Source organism: Gordionus sp. m RMFG-2023, chromosome 2 (genome assembly GCF_954871325.1).
Source record: "Gordionus sp. m RMFG-2023 chromosome 2, tfGorSpeb1-WG-v2, whole genome shotgun sequence".
Classification (NCBI taxonomy): domain Eukaryota; kingdom Metazoa; phylum Nematomorpha; class Gordioida; order Chordodea; family Parachordodidae; genus Gordionus; species Gordionus sp. m RMFG-2023.
The window spans coordinates 25349102-25366518 of NC_088776.1; the positions used below are offsets into that span (position 1 = coordinate 25349102).

The following is a 17417-nucleotide window of genomic DNA, read 5'->3' on the forward strand; positions in this document are numbered from 1 at the left end:
AATTTTATTTTTCAATAAATATCTAAAAGTTTATGAAAATGTGTAATGTGGTAAACTATATTTATTTATTTCTTATTTAAAACCTCAAATCTTCGAGGGAATTTGAATTTAAATTTTTTTTAAAATTTAATTAAATTAGGGCAGATCCGAGTCAAAAAATGGTATGAATTTATAAATCCGGGCCAAAATAAAAAATCTGGGCTGGCAATTATCATTACTTAGCCTATAATAATATTTTGCTTAATATCACAGAGACTAGGTATACAATTCGTTTATTTTATAAATATTGTTTTGTTTAATTTTCACCAAACCTGGGTTCAGGATAAGGCCATAACATTATACATATATCGTCAGGGTTAATTATAATTAAAAAATTTGGTTAGGTTTAATATTAATCACTAGTTATTATTCATAATTTTGTTTAACAATTTTATTTGGGAAATTTTAATTTTACAGGATTTTTTTTTTATTTTGTTAATTTTCTCAAAAATTTTAAATATTTTATTTGGGGATTTTTTTTCCTATTTTGTTAATTTTCTAAAAATTATTTTTTAGGATCAGAAAAAAGTGAAATTATTTTCCAGGGAAATTTTTTTCGGGGAATTATTTTCCAAGGAAATTTTTTTTCTAGGAGATTTTTTTTACGGGGAATTATATTGCAAATAAGTTGGCAGTCTGATAATATCAAGAATAGCGAATATTTGCCACATAACGATATTCTTGACAACATTATATCTACCTTTTATTAACAATTATCTGGACATTTCAAATCATTTTCATTGATCAATTCAATTTATCTCTTACATCTCAAAATATTTTCAGCATATTAGATAATATCACTCATCTGACTATAATTATAATTTTATAATTAAATAAATTCCAATTGTTCAATACATATCTTCTTGGTTTATCTATAAATAATTTAAAATTTTCTTGCAAAACTTCCATTTTTAACAACACTAAAGCTATACCTTCCCATAGTATCGGACTTGGAATTTAAATAGGATATATGTCCTTTCGATATTTGCTTTTTTAAAAATTGGGATCACCATTTTGTTTTAGTTGTTTCTAATATAAGAAATCTATAAAATTGTATAAATCTTAAAAAAAGGCATTACATAAACCTATATTAAAAAGAAAGTGATTTTAAGAAAAACATAATTGTGTTTCTAAAAAAGGAACAATAGTTACATTTAAAAATGTTTATGTCTATGTTCTGCCTAAGGAATTAGAATCCTTAGATTAAAGTGTTTGTAATTTTAGGCTAAATTTTTTTAGAAACTAAATGTGATAGGAGCTAACTTTCCATTTTTAGACTTTGATATATATGTTTTAGATACCTTCTACATGATAAGACTTTCAATTTATTCATACTACCAGCACCAACAGAATTAATTTATTTATTATAGAAGTTTAAAATAGAAATCAGCACTGTCCCATAAAGTAATTAAATTTATATACAATTCTCTGGTATTTCCCCTAGGTGAACTATTTTGATATTCGTTTTTAAAAAAACTTTATCACAGATTCTGCTAATGATAAGAATTGCAACTTAATATTTCGATATATACATCAATAATATGTATCACTTTTAATAATATAAAAAATTATGTTTATATTAACGTGCGAATACTTTTTTGTAGATATATAATTAAGTACTAACAAATAAATAGTCTATAAAGTCTTGAAAATAACAGAATCTACTAAATACTATTCTTAACTGGTACCAGAAAAAGTCAAAAAATAATAGCAGATATAAACCTTAAATAAAAAATATATGATTAAAACTTTCATTTTTAATGAATAAAATAATTATGATGTTGCACCTTTCATAAATAATTAATTGTCATTATAATTTGTATATTCATATCAAAACCCTAATAATTTATATTATCATATAAATTAATTTATAAATATATATTATATTATGTATAACATTTGAAATTAAAAAATATACACAACAGTATTATTATATTCAAAATTAAGTAAAATAAATTATATTTATTACACTTTTCTTTTATAAAAGTAATTAACATTTAATTTAATCTAATTTGCACCTATCTATTTATGTTGACTTATTAAGAAAGTGGCACTTCATCCTAACGTCATAAATTTACCATATAAGATTCTACCTTTTAAATTTAAATCCTCCAAAATATAAATTAATTAAGAAGCTATTAACAAAATATGTATAACATAATAGGGGGTAATTTTTGTCAAAATCATTATTGAACCCTAAATAATCTTATCTGAATTTACAAAATGCCATAAAAATATATAAAAAATTTATTATATAAAAAAATTTCTAATTTGGTTGCATTATCAGAATTAATTTTATCATAAATATTATATAATAATTAGTAATTAACTCGTTGGCATATGCAAAAACGTTACTAATTAAAATGGTTATAAAATTTTGAAAAAACTTGATTTAAAAATATATTAATATAGAAATAATAAAAGTTAGTGTAGATGTATCCTTAAAAAAGTAGTGATGCTGCATTAAAAAAATGAAGTTGCTAAGCTATAAGCTACTCTCTGAATTTTATTGTAGCCCTGGCCATTGGCGTAACCAAGGGGGAAGAGAGGGAAATTTTCTTCTATGTTGAAAATTTTCAAAGTTTTGTAAAAATCTTAAAAATAAAAGTTAATCAAAAAAAATGAATAAAATTAGTAATTAAAATAATAATTTTTTGAAGCAGAAGTTAAAAATAATAATAATTTCTATTTATTAGGAATTTTTTTTTAAAAAAAAAGTGAATAACTAAAATTTTATTTTTATAAATATAATCCAGTCAAAGATCAACAAAAAGCTAGCCTGAAACCCTTCAATAAAATTTATGAAAATAAAACCCTGAATACACAGGGCGACTACCCTAAAAAATATAGCTATAGTCAAAATTAATTGATTGTTTATATTGCTCGAATACATTTATAAGAATGTTCATATTAGGAAAAAAATATCTAACAAATCAAATTATGTTAATCAGTTTTATTTTATCAATTTAATTTTTGTTCAAATTACAATCTATATAATATGTATTAGATATATGATATATGATATAACAAAACAAAAAAGACTAAATTAATGACTAGAAAAATACTATTATAAACTACGGATAAGAGGCCACATGGATCTGTGAATTGATAAGAAATTTGAATGGAAAATTTCTATGCCAATATTCTAACATTCATCAGGATCACCCATGAGATAGGGAAGGAAAGTGACTCGGGTCTGAAGTTTCCAAGAGTTGATGTGACAACAGGACCGAATTTAATATTGTATAACACTGGATATTTATTTTTTTCATTACCGCCATGGAAAGAGAGTTTTCATGGATGTTAAATTTCGCGAATATGTCTACATAGTGTAATCCCAAAAGAGAGGGATACCCTTCTTCAATGGAATAAGATTATTAAATATTTGCAAAAAAAAACTTTTCTCCCATCGCAGATTTAAATTTTATTATATTCATTTCAATGACTCATTCCTACAGCCTTTTTATCATGATCTTGAAAAATATAAAGCAAATATGGGCTAAGGTCGAAAGCAGGCAAGATTACATTTATAATAATCGAAAAATTTCAAGATATCGTTTTCTATGGCCATGAAATCAAAATACAGCTAATGAGTGTGCATAAATCCTATACTATAATTGATGAGATGGTTTACGGTTAGAATAATTTTTTTTAACTTGATTACGCCTAAATTAAATATAGACTACTTAAAATATTCGCTATTTGATTAGTTCCATATTTTACTAAATTGAATAACAAAATTATTCGATTCCAAAATTCAAATTGAATACAAATAAGGAAAATAATTTGAAATTATTCGTATTCAAATTATTTGGAATTTAAAATTAATCATACAATTAAAATTATTCGTATTCTTTGGTAAATATACGAAATTATTCCTAAATATTCAAAATTAATTGTAAATATTCAAAATTATTCGAAAACAATAGAATTTCGTAAATATAAATATTCCTAAATATAAAAATCTAAAATATATTTAACTGTTCCTTGAGAAAATTTTTTTAACACTTTAATTCATTTTTCATTTTTGAAAATATTTTTAAAGAGTTTAGTTTTTGAATTGAATCAATCGACGACTTTAATCGAATAGTGTTTTTATTATTCGTATGAATTTGTTTTGAAAATACTAATCGAATATGAATAATGCAAATATTTGAATTTTATAGGTAAATGGACTAAGTAAGGTGTGATTTGGACTATATCTACTTTATGAAATGGCAAGAGTCCATTTTTTTTTAAGATTGATTTCACCTAAAATAAGAGATATGGACTAGTAGGGTTAAATTTTTTAGTGATTGATAATTAGATTCATTTGAGTTTGTTTTTCTTAATTTAATGTAAAAAATTAAGCCTTATACCTAACCCAATAGGGGAGACCAGGTTAAATTGTCCATAAAAAAATGAAGTATTAAAAATAGATGAAGCAAATTTTCCAAAATGTTAAAACTTATATTTATTTTTTACATATATCTCTACGATAGATATTAATATATAAGAACAAAATCTTTTAGCTATTAATATAAAATTTAAAAAAATAAAAATTTAAGAATAATGAAAAACACCCGGACTTTTCGCGTTGCATGTCATAGCGCTTCTTTATTTTTAATTTTTTTTTGTAAAAATGTTAATTCTAGTAAATAAATGAAAATAAATTGTCAAATAGGTTAAATTTACATATATTACCCAAAAGAACTTTAAAACTGTCATATAATTTACAAAAAGATATCAATCATCTTCATATTGTCAATGTTCTTTTATTCAAAATAATCCCTGTCTTAAAATGGCTAATACGTATCCTGCCAAAAATTTAAACTTAATTTGAAGATATTACAATAAATATTGTGAGTATTTTTGTACATGATAAAATAGAGTTTATTTTATCATTTAGAATTGATATTTAATCTGAGTAGCATTTATAAAAAAATTTAGTAGTAAAAATGTAAAAAGTTACTTTTGACATTCTAAAATTTAAATTTGCATTTATATCTCATAAGCAATTTTGTGTGAAATATTTTTGGACCTATTTAAGCACCTTGTAAAAATACATATTTGGCTAAATTTCAAATTTTATTAGTTTTTAAATTATTTTTGAATTCCCTGCCCCGGGATAACACTATTCCCGATCTCCCTTATTGCATATCTTTCTTTATTTGAATTATAAAATCTTATACATTTTATGACCTTTAATCATAGTGTTTAAAAAAATTTTATTTGTCAAGTCCTAATTAATATGATATCTATAATTATGCTATCATACAAATTTTAAATTTATGTAATTTGTAGGTTTACGTTTAATATGGATTATATATTAATATTACTGTATAGATTTTTAATTAGAATTAATAAATTGTAATTGTATACATTAAAACGATTAATATTAAAAGATATAATATTATGATGTCAAATGATGAAGATTTCTTAATGATTTTTCTTTTTCTTATTTAATTTAATATTATTAGTTGAATCAACAAAATTAATAATATATTTGAAAACTAATATTCGTCAAATAGAAAAAACGTGGAACAAGACAAATTTAAAATTAATATTTGAATTTATCTGTAATTATAAATCAATTAATATTAAATACAAACAGTTTGAATAATTAAAAAAAAACATTATTATTGATTTATCATAATTAATTAATAGAGTGACGATTTAACTAAATAGGAAAAAAATATAAATTGTTTATTGTCAGAAAAAGGTAATATATGGGCTGGCTATTATATATAGTAATAGTATTATTATTTAAGATAATATAAAAAATTATTATTTTTTCTTAAATTAATGAAAAAGGAGGCTTTATATTTCTTTATCTAAAAAAATTGTTTTAAAATTTTTATAAATATTAAAAAGTTTCATAATTAAAATTTTTTGAAATTATAAAAAAAAATGAGAAAGTTTTTACTAATCTACATTTTGTTAGTAAATTTTCAAGGAGTAACGCTTTTTAATTTTCAAAAACAAGATAATGGATTAATGATTGACTCCAATTTTTATAATAATTTAGAAAGAGCTCCAACTGAAGAATTTCTATTAGATAATAAGGGTCTCAACCGTCTGCAGAATGTGAATTGGCTTGAAGCAATACAAGAAGTACAATTATAAATTTTAAATATTATCAAAATTAAATTTAAAAAAATAATTGTATTTATTTTATATACTTTTTTTGGATATGCCATAAGCATTGGGATCTGGATTAGGAATCTTTCTATTATATATAATTTATCGAGGGCGATTTATTAATTTGAAAAATAATACTTGAACGGAAATGTATTTCAGCATTTGTAAACCCTCTGAACTTCATAAAATTTTTGGCTAAATTTCTTTTGTATTTTTGAATTTACATGAAAAGTCTATTATAAAAGTGAATATGAATTAAGGGTAAATATTCATGTCAAAAATTTATTATGAAAGTAGTCTAAACATGTTGAAATTATGTTGCAAGATTTTTTCAAACAAAAAGCGGAAGTATTTAAACATAATTCCCAAAATTATTTTATTAAATTTTATATAAGAAATATGTATAAAATATAGTGTAATGATCAGTACATAAAATAAAGCTTCATATTTTTTAGAGGATATTATACCAATTAATGTTAAGTTTTGACAAGACTCTGCACAGGCATAGATTCGAAATCCTTCTATTTCTCTAAGTCCAAAGAAATATATTTCAAGTTTACTTGAAACCCCTGTTTTTTTAAATAAAATAACACAGTATTATTAGGAATGATTTGGTATTTCTATTAGGTTAATAAAGATAATAGAGAATTTTTCTTCGAAGTTTCTAAAATGTGTCTCTTAGCAGACCTATGATATTCAAAACTATTTTTGTAGATTTTCTTTTACATTTTATTTTGAATTAGTTTCGAATATTTACAAAATTATCATCATATAAATTATTGTTTTTAAAGAATATTTTTCATGATTCCTAATTTAAATTGGAATTTACGTACAAGTCGTTTGGTACTTACCAGACGGGCGATCTTATTTGAATCAATTATTTCCTGGACTTTTTTCTTTTTTAAACATTTAAGCTGCAGTTCCTTGAGGATAATCCGATGCACCGAAGTTCTCTAAATATTAGTTTCTTGAGATGCTTTACAAATTCTGGAATTCTGGTGGTCTCAGGTCAGTCTACTTGGCTCAATACGAGTGTTTCAACAGAATCAACATTTTCTATTGTACGAACTTTGCGTTGTCTACCATCATTATATCGTTTTTCTGCTGGTCTGGTAGTATCAACTCTTAAAATCAATCGATTCAAAGCTGCGAAAGACCAGTTTCTATTAAGAAATTCCTTCAAAAACCTTTTGGCTCTGAAATGTTATTATTGTCTTAAAAAACTCACTCAAGTCATCTTAACTGAAAACCATTTTGTTTTATCGTTTGTTTAAATGTAAAGTTTAATAAAAAATAAATTTTTACATGTTGGAAAGTTCGAATTTTGTTTGTTCAACTTTGACTGTGCATATTACTTTGAACACTATTTATAGAATATGATGAAATTTGCAGAAAACATTAATACTTTATCCCTATGTTAAGTTGAATTATATTTGAAATTGATAGATTTATTGCCAAAACAAAAAGGGCGTCAGATGAATTGGGACATAGTGTAGAACAAATTTTATATATACGTACCTTGTGGTATGGTATAAAGCAGATCAGAAGCAAAAGCAGAATACTATCAGCTAGTGTATATTAAAAACGGGTCTTATTGAATTATAAAATTTGATTTTTGTCTAGTAAATTGCTATATGTTTACTTAGCACCGTTTGACAAACATTAACCTTAAAAATGGATATTTTAAATGTATTTTGGTATATACTTCTAAGTCTTTTATTAAATGTTCAACATTGATAAAATATTAAGGAAATTAAAATGAGCGTAGTATTCGAATTAAGAAAGCAGAATTTTTTTTTTATATAATTATTTATTTATAATAAAATATTAAAAAATGACAAGATTTTGCTCAGTAATAATTAAACTTGAAATATTAGCTCTCCATTGCTCAACATTTGAAAACAGTGAAAAGGAAATATTACCTATTTTCTCATAATTCATTTTTTAAAAATAAAGATAATAATTTTTGTTAAAATTTTATTTTATTCAATTTCTTAGTGGCACAGTTTTTTACTATTTAAATTTTAGCCTAAGTGCATAGCTTAAGTGTTTATTTTATATTTTTAATGGGCGAATTTGGACTTTGAGGATCAGGTTTTCTTTAAATTGTTTAAACATATTAGGTCAATATGGGGTTTCAAAGAAGGCTAATAAATAAAAATTTTAATTTTATTAATCATCCTTCAAAGTTCTTAGATGTTGGGTCCAGGTCAAGATGAGATTGGAATTTATTAATCATTTTTTAAATAAAATATCTAGCATTAAATAAAAGTTAATAAAAATATTTTTTGTTTTCATTACTAATAATTACTCTATGCCTTCAGGATTAATCCAAGTCTAAATTACATTCTCACTGAAATTATACCATTGGCCAAAAATAATTAAAAAGATGTAAAAACAACGATTAAGACAATTGTAACATTTATGAATGGCATTATCCTTAAAATTATATTATAGTTTATTTAAAACATACATCTTTTTAAAAACTTTTCTCAAAAATAAAAGAAAATTTCAAATGACCATTATGACGATTGTCACATTTGTGAATAACAACTATTATTACCAAAATATATTTAAAATATTCATTTTTTTTAAATTTATTTTCACCAAAAAAAATTAAAAAGGTAATGGATAAATGTTGATTTTGTAAATTTCATTATCAATATATTCCCAAATATTTTAAATATCCTTATCTAACTCTTTTCGCGGAAGTTTTAAAATGTTACATCGTTTTATATAATTTGGTAATCATTTTTTACGTTTTTTTTGTGCAAATTAAATATTTGCTGTTAAACCTGTTTTACAGTTATTTCGCCTGTAGTAGACTATTTTGCGTGCTTTTTGCATATTTTTCCATGTTAACAGCAATTTTGAGTGCTTTTTGTTTTGAGGGTATAAACTAGAGATCTGCAAACTTAGGTCCGGCCTCGGGCCTAATTCTATTTAAAATATTTGGGTTCGCGCCGGGCCTAATATTTTAAAAAAAATTCGGGTCGGGTCGGACCTTGGAATTTTTTTTAAATAATCTAAATTTATCAATTTTATATTGAATTTTTTATGTATTTTAATTTAATGAAACTAAACGCCATATAACATATGTCTTTTATTTTGAGTAATTATAAAAATTAATTTCTATATTTAAATAAATTCGGGCCGAGCCGGTAAGGTAAATTTTTTAAAAAAAATTTAGGGTTCGGGCCGGGCCGGCAAAACGTTTTTAAAAAAAATTCGGGCCGGGCTTGAAAAATTAGGCCCGATGCAGATCACTAGTATAAACCATATATTGTTTTATAAAAATTTTATTCGAGTTGAGTACTTTAGAAAAAAACCATAAGGCTAGCAAGAATCGCGGGCTCATAAGATCCCCGGTCTCTACTTCAGATTATGTAATAAATAAAATATTAGTTGACATAGTTTTTATTCAGTTGCGATATCCTAATCAAGTTCCCATCATGTGTATGTTTGGGTCAGTCGATCTCTAAACTAAATTGAGACCGAAAACATATATAATCGACTACTCTATTGTAGAGTAAATTGTGTAATTCTGTAATTGATCACTTTTATATTTCTCTCTATGCTATAATTGAAATTTTACATTAGATACTCAAAAAAAAGAATCTTGATATGGGTAGAGAAAGTAAAAGACGTTATTACACAGACAAGCTTTCTCCCTATGACCCACCAGTAAAACCAAGAGGCCGTATACCCTTGATATTATATTATTAATCTATTTTAATAACGTTTCAATGTAACCAAATTATCTATTAAATTAATATTTCTATCGTTGTCTACATATTTAATCATTTTATTGCTTGACTAATTTATAATATATATTTTTTAAAACTATATTAAGTGTTTTGCGGATTCAAAATATGTCAACTACGCAAAAAATGACTACATCCAAGAAAGCCATCTTAGTGATGAAAATTTAAATTCATACATTTTTTTTATATAATTATATGTAATGTATAATAAAAAAACCAAACTTTACAAGCATCAAGCCAATTTTATAATTAAATATGTAAATCTATAAAAATAAATCGTCAATAATATAGTAGTAAAATTGTTGTCGGAAACCCAAAATTTATCAGAATTTTATAGAATTTATCATATATACATTCATAAACGTTTTTTTTCAAATATTATGTTAATATACCTTAATGTTAATCAAATACTAAGGTATGTCTTTAAAATGTTAATATTTTTGTGTGCATTATAGGATATAAAAATTAAATGGCAGACTTGTTAACAATACTTTTGAATCCTATCGAAACCAATATAAATTCTATAAAGTTCCGTCGATATTGATGTATTGTTTTTAAACTTCTTTATCATAAAGATCAGATATTACAATAGCTATAAAATCATTTTCTCATCCTAAGCTTGATTTTCATCTCTTATTTTATTATTATCACTGAAATCTATGAAAGGATTTAATTTATACAACATAATAAATTGTAGACGAACTTTCATTTCTGTGAAAAAACACAGCGAAAGGCGTTCCTTTTAGGTTATTGGGAGTTAGCACCAAAGGCAGTGTGGAACGAATTGGTATTTTTTTATTTTCTGTTCGGATCAACCCACATATGATTTTAATATATATTTAAAAAATCACCCTTTTCGGAAAGTATCTATAGCCTAGTCGGTAATTACGCGGATCACGATCCGATAGTTATTGGTTCGAATCTAGCAAGGACCATATTTTTTATGAAGCCAAATAGGTGGGTGTTACTGGTGATGTTTTTTTGGCTCACGCTTCTAAGGTTGAACAGATTATTTCTACTATAACTAACTCTTTTTTGAGCCCTCCTTGAGTGGAGCTCTTTTGCATCACTTCTAATGTGAAAAATTTACACCCTAGGCATTTTGATAATATAAATAACAAAACTATTTATGAAAAAGCCTTAAGCAAGGTTTCTTATTGACAAAGGTATCCATGATAAATTACACAATAAATTCTTTATTCATCCAAATTTACAAGGATATAATAATTAAGTTAAGCAAAAATACTGATGATGTATATAATTGATATTTATGAGAAAATGGAATAATAAAAGAATGATATAATTCTAATACCAATAACCCTCAAGGTAGTAACAAGTGCACGCGAAAGCAATGTTTATGGTGATGTATAATATGCATGCCGTTTATGCATAACTTTTATTTTTTACCTATGAATTTATTTAAACATCAATATTAAGTAAAATGTCAAATAACTATTTATAAATTAAAAATTATAAATCATAGACAGAAGGCTAGCATCGGAAAAGATCAAGCCATTTTTATTGATGTCAGTTAAAAGTGGATTATTTTCTCAAATTGAAATATTAGAAATCTTATATTTGCACCAAAGCTCCAAGTTAATGCGGGATTAGTTAATTTAAAAATTATATGATATATTTGTTTTATTCATATAGTCAAATCCTATTTATGAAATTATATCTGATTTTATATGTGTAATACATATATGTATAATTTTCAGGCGTGCGTACGCAGAAATTCGCTATGTGGAGAGGGAGGGGGGTATAATTAAAAAACTTATAGAATTATTCTATGAGTTATTTAAGAATAATTAAAGTTTCAGGAATTTATTAGGTCTAGTGACTATAAGACAATTTCTAATACACAAATTCAAGTATAAATTAATGATAAAATATTAAATGTATATAATCGACGTATGAATTAAATACTTTAAATTTATTGTCTCAAAAAAGAACTTTGTAAAAAAATATAAATTATTTAAGCATTAAAATTTGATATATAAATTTAAATTCTACTTTCTAAAAAATGTTGGAAATATAAATTAATTTAAAAACATATTAGGAATTATTTCATGTATATAAACTTACAAAGTATTCATGAAAAAAATAAGGTTTATATTAAATATAGGAAAAATATAATTAAGAAGCATATTATAAATTTATACTGTGAAATTTTATCTATTTTGGGATTGAGATTATTTTATTAATGCTTGGTAACAACTCCTTATGCATATAAACTCATTCAATCTATTTTCAGAGGTAGTGCCTCTCAATCATATTGTTAAACGCTCAATTTGAGCCAATTTTTATGGCTACTCAATATTTTATCCAGAAAAATATTCCTCAAGCCTGAAGATTTTGATCAAATGGCACAAAGGTTTGGACATCTATTAGAAAAATCTCGAGTAGGCCATATTATTCTGATTAAAATATTGACTTAGCCCTTTTAAAAAATTAGCTCAAATTGATTCATTTAGCAACACTACTTCTCAATGTTTTTATTCTTGTTAAAGAATAAAGTTTTCTTTCATTGGTAGAAGTACTAATAAGTAGAATTGCGAAAATATATAACAATTTTAAATAGTCTAAAATGTGTATAATTTATAGAATTGTAAATATATATAGAAATAAAATTAATATTAAAATTAACATATCAAATATAAAATAAAATAAAACAATATTATATAAAAACGGAGGTGGGACTACAATTTCCCAAAAACATGAGTAATTATATTTTAAAATAGTGATTTGTAGGTTTTGTTTTAAAAAATAGAATTCTTTTGGTTCGGATGTAAGGGCTCTTGTCTTATCGCCTATATTTTTTAAGAACTTTAAAGTTCCGCTTGGCATATTTCCAAGGGAAGAGATAACGATCGGTGTAAAAATATAATTTGTGAATTTGGAATATTTCATTGTTTTTTTTTCTCGGCTATATCAACCGGATTAGAATTTTAATTTTTTAGGAAAGAAGATACGCATGTGAAGTCCCAAATTAAGGATTTCCCTAAAGACCAAGGCACGGAAGTTAAGCCATCTGGTCTTAAGCCATCATCTAATGATAAATTTGTAGGCTCCAGGATGTTTGGTATTCGGGCCCTGGTAAGAGAATGGCTATTAGCTAAATTAATTACTGCATGCCTTGCATGCCTGCCTTGACTATATATACAATTTAGACCATGTCTCCCTGGAGTCTACTAATATTTTACATTTGATGCATGTATGTGGTTGAACAATGTTACATCCAAGTCGATGGCCTATGGCAACTCTTAATTGTTCATCTGATAAGAGGTTACCTAGGTTACCACTTGGTAATGCTTCCAACCATTCATAACCATTGTCAGCATTCTGTAATAGTTGAATATACTCCAAAGGGGGTTTGATGAGATTATTTAAAAAAATTTTTTAATTAAAAGTTCGAAAATAGATTGGTGTGTTAAGATTGTGGGTAAAACAGCTTCAGGTGGAGCTAAAGATACCCAAGCTGCCAAGGCTGAATTTAAAAGGTTATCTTTAGGAGAGATAAAAGAAGATATCATGGAGTTATTCATCAAACGCGATGCCAAAAATGAGGAAAGATATATAAGATTTAAGTGATATAAATATAAACCACCCATTTTCGAGGGTAATTGTGAGAAACCCCAATCCCACCTCCGTTTTTATATAATATTGTTTTATTTTATTTTATATTTGATATATTAATTTTAATATTAATTTTATTTCTATATATATTTATAATTTTATATATTATTTAATAAATAAAGAATTTTATCTAAATGTGTATAAAATTAAGATTTTATTTTATATTTGATTTAATATTAATTTTATTTCTATATATATTTACAATTTTATATATTATTTAATAAATAGAGAATTTTATCTAAATGTGTTTAATTAGGCGAAACATATTGACATTATCAACTATATTTAGCCTTTTATACAATAGTTTGCATTCAGCTAGTAATGAATCATGTGATACTTAACATCTTCTCAATAAAAATCTCAAATATTAAATTTTTTCTATATCAGGATATGAAATAGATTCGGAAGGATTCTGCGTTAATAATTATTTAAAGATTTGTAATGCCTGATTAATCAGGAACATTTCATTTATTTGTGTTATAAAAGTATCCAAGAGGGGGATAAAGAGAAAAATATTTATTTTATAGTATTCTTCGACTCACCCAAATATTAAATTAATAGAGCTTGGCTTTTCACTGAACAATCATGTATATAATATATGAAATTTGTCATCTACATATTCCCCAACTTCCTTAAGTTTCAATACAATGCTTTCAGCTATTCTCATAGTTTCAATCAAATCGCTGTCATTCTTTTGAAATATTTTACTTTAGTTTTGCAGTAAAAAAATTCAAATAATTAAATGGGAAATTTGATAATCCTGGATAAATATAATGCCAAGGAAAAATTTGAAAACTATTAATTCATAGAATTATATAGTAGCATATTTATTTTTGCTGTGAATATGATCAATAAATGTAAATTGGAATGTATATGCGATAAGGGTTAGGAACAGGGATCCAAACCGAACCTGAACGGAACTATTAAACCGGTTTAACAGGTATTTTTCGAATCTGAACCGAACCAACTGTTAAATGAATTTTTATCAGAACCTAAACTATATTGCCTTTGAACCGGTTTGAGCCTCATAATTTTGCGTTTATAAAATTATGTGAAAGTTATTATTAGTATATTGATAACATTCTAGTTTAATTTTTATAACCATTAGTATTTTTACAACATTTAAATATTTTTAAGCTTAGGTCGTGTCCTGGGTCGACATAATTTTGATAAATTGCTTTTTAGTCTAGGATAAAAAGCTTTTGAACTTGAGCACCCTATTTTTGATTTGTTTTAAGTATTTATTGATATTGTTATTTTTCTTTTTTTTTTCAAATTTAAATTTTTTCTTTTGTTTTTATGCTTAAAAAAAATCGAAACCAATATATAAATTATTTACATATAGTATTATAAATAACACATCAAAATGTTATAACAACTATAAAGGGAAACCGAGAGCAAATCTTGAGCATCAAAAAAGAAACCACTCTCTAGAACTCAATAAATTTCACAAAATATCACAACAAATAAAATATCTAAATCGAATGTAGGTTTATATACAAAAGTGTTCAAACCCGTTTTTATTGCTTCGAACCGAACCTATACTTTTTTTAGAACTGAACCTTTATTTTTATCCGAACCTGAACCGAAACGAACCTGGGTAGGAATGATTAAAAAATATAAATTAACAATCATAAAACAAAAAATATATAGCTAACATCGGAATTCTTTGGCTTAACGGGAGAGGGTCCCCTGCCTCCCTACTACGTACGTCACTGATCTTCTTAATATGTGATTATTAATTTCTCTTTATAACTAATATAATATTTGTATATATATTTTAACACATAATTTGTTTTTAAATATAAAATACGAAACATTATAATAAACGTTCAAGGGAACCTGTGCTTAATTTCCGGGTAGGCCGTAGCTCCCCAGTCCACATATGAATTATGAACTCATGATCTAACAATCTATCCAATCTAGACATATAGTTGGACGGAATTCTCTTATTTATTTCATGATCAACCTGAACTTTAACTCTTTCTTCGCATTTTTGCATTTATAATCCATTAATTTTTGATAATTAAACTTATTAATAAAATATTTATTACAAGGAATTTAATTTATTGTTTTTTTATTTTTATGAATGCTCTATTTAGAATTTGCAAATGAATTATAATATAAACTTTACTTTCTATTTTTAAGAATATTGTTAAACTTTAAAATTATGAATATTTTGTAATTTAAAAGAAATTTAATCCATCGCTTATTTTTAAATTAATTAGACAGAAAACTTTTACAAAAATTTATTAACTAAATGACATTTAGATGTTTAATTAAAATAAAAGGATGTTTGTATAATTAATTATAAAAAAATCAAATTGGCGAGAAACAAAATTTATTAAAATGTAATATGAAAATTTTTAAAAAAATAAGAATCTTAAAAAATCATCAATCAAACAATAATAAAATTTTAATGTTACTTGGACAATCATATCTCCTATAAAAGTATATATAAGAGGGGGCATAACTTATCAAAGATTTTACTAAAGAGACGAGAACACTTTTAGATGTCTTTATTCCCGCATAATTTACAGAAGGGGTTTGGGCCCCTCATTTTTTTGAAAATAATTTTAGGTTTAGGCTTATTATACTTCATTTGTTGGGGCGATGAAATGAGGTAAATTTCTATTAGCTTGTAATGATATTTATAAAAACTTTCAAATTTCGTAGGAGAGAGGACGTCCCAAATCCCTCTTGGCTACGTTTTTAAAAGGAAATATGTCTCTCTTTTTTTTATTACTAAAAAATGCAAAATGACGCAAAAAGTAGACTTCTAAACTAAAACGCGCATGATAATTTACACGCATGATAATTTACACGTATGATAATTTACACGCATGATAATTTACCATGCAAAATGATAGAAAAGTTTGCGAAATACGGATAAGCACTACAAGTAAGATGACCAGAGAAGTATACAAAATTACCTAAAAAGAACACAAAATTACTTAAAAAGTACTCAAAATTAATCATAGAAAAGTATCCAAAATGAGCCAGAATACGCAAATAAGAGATAAGTAGAAAGACCGGATAGTGTTATCCCGAAGCTGGTAAATTCGTCTCAAATAATTTTAAAACTATAAAACTTTGATATATAAATAAGATATTCAATAGTTCTGATCACAGAAATATGCTAATTAAATTTCAGATTTAAATTTTAACACGTCAGAAGCAACTTTTTAATATTTTATAATTTTACTAATAATCTTTTTTATAAAAGTTTCTTAAATTATAAAGTAATCTCAATTTTATTATATATAAAAATATTGAAAATATTTATGATAATTTATTATCTTGAAATTGAATTTTAATTAAATGTGAAGACATAATAGAAGAACCTAGTAATTTAACATTTACTATTTACCTTCAATTATTTACCTAGGATTAACTAAAATTAAAAAAGCGCTATGACGCGCAACTCGTAGGGTTAATAGATAACCCGAGTGTTATATATAATTCTTAAATTTTTATTTTTTTCTTAAATATTAATTTAAGAAAAAACTAAGTTTAAGCATTTTGGAAAATTTCTATTTTTTGTAGCACTTCAATTTTTTATGGACAAGGTCTTCCCTACATGAAATATCTCAAAATCAAAGAAAACACTAAAAGCACGTGATATGAATACAAGAAAAATATGGATGATACAAAAAGAACATAAGATCACTGATAAGTAGGGAAATTGAGGGAATGATGTAAAAAATGCGCAAAAATTACATTAAAGCACAGAATAATGCAAAAGGCTCCCAGGATGACGCAAGGAACATGCAAGACATAAAAATTAGATGAAAGCACTCAAAATCGCAGATAGACGTTAAATCACAATCCAAAATCAAAACCATAAAAACAGGCTAA

At 24.8% G+C, this 17417-nt stretch overlaps 1 long non-coding RNA gene across 1 annotated transcript; it reads left to right on the top strand.

Moving 5' to 3' along the window:
* Positions 1–5893: 5893 nt before the first annotated feature.
* Positions 5894–10198, top strand: LOC135924972 (uncharacterized). The gene is made up of 3 exons (XR_010571470.1): positions 5894–6132; positions 9760–9859; positions 10013–10198. It is a non-coding gene; the product is annotated as an uncharacterized LOC135924972 (long non-coding RNA).
* The last annotated feature ends 7219 nt before the right edge of the window (positions 10199–17417 follow it).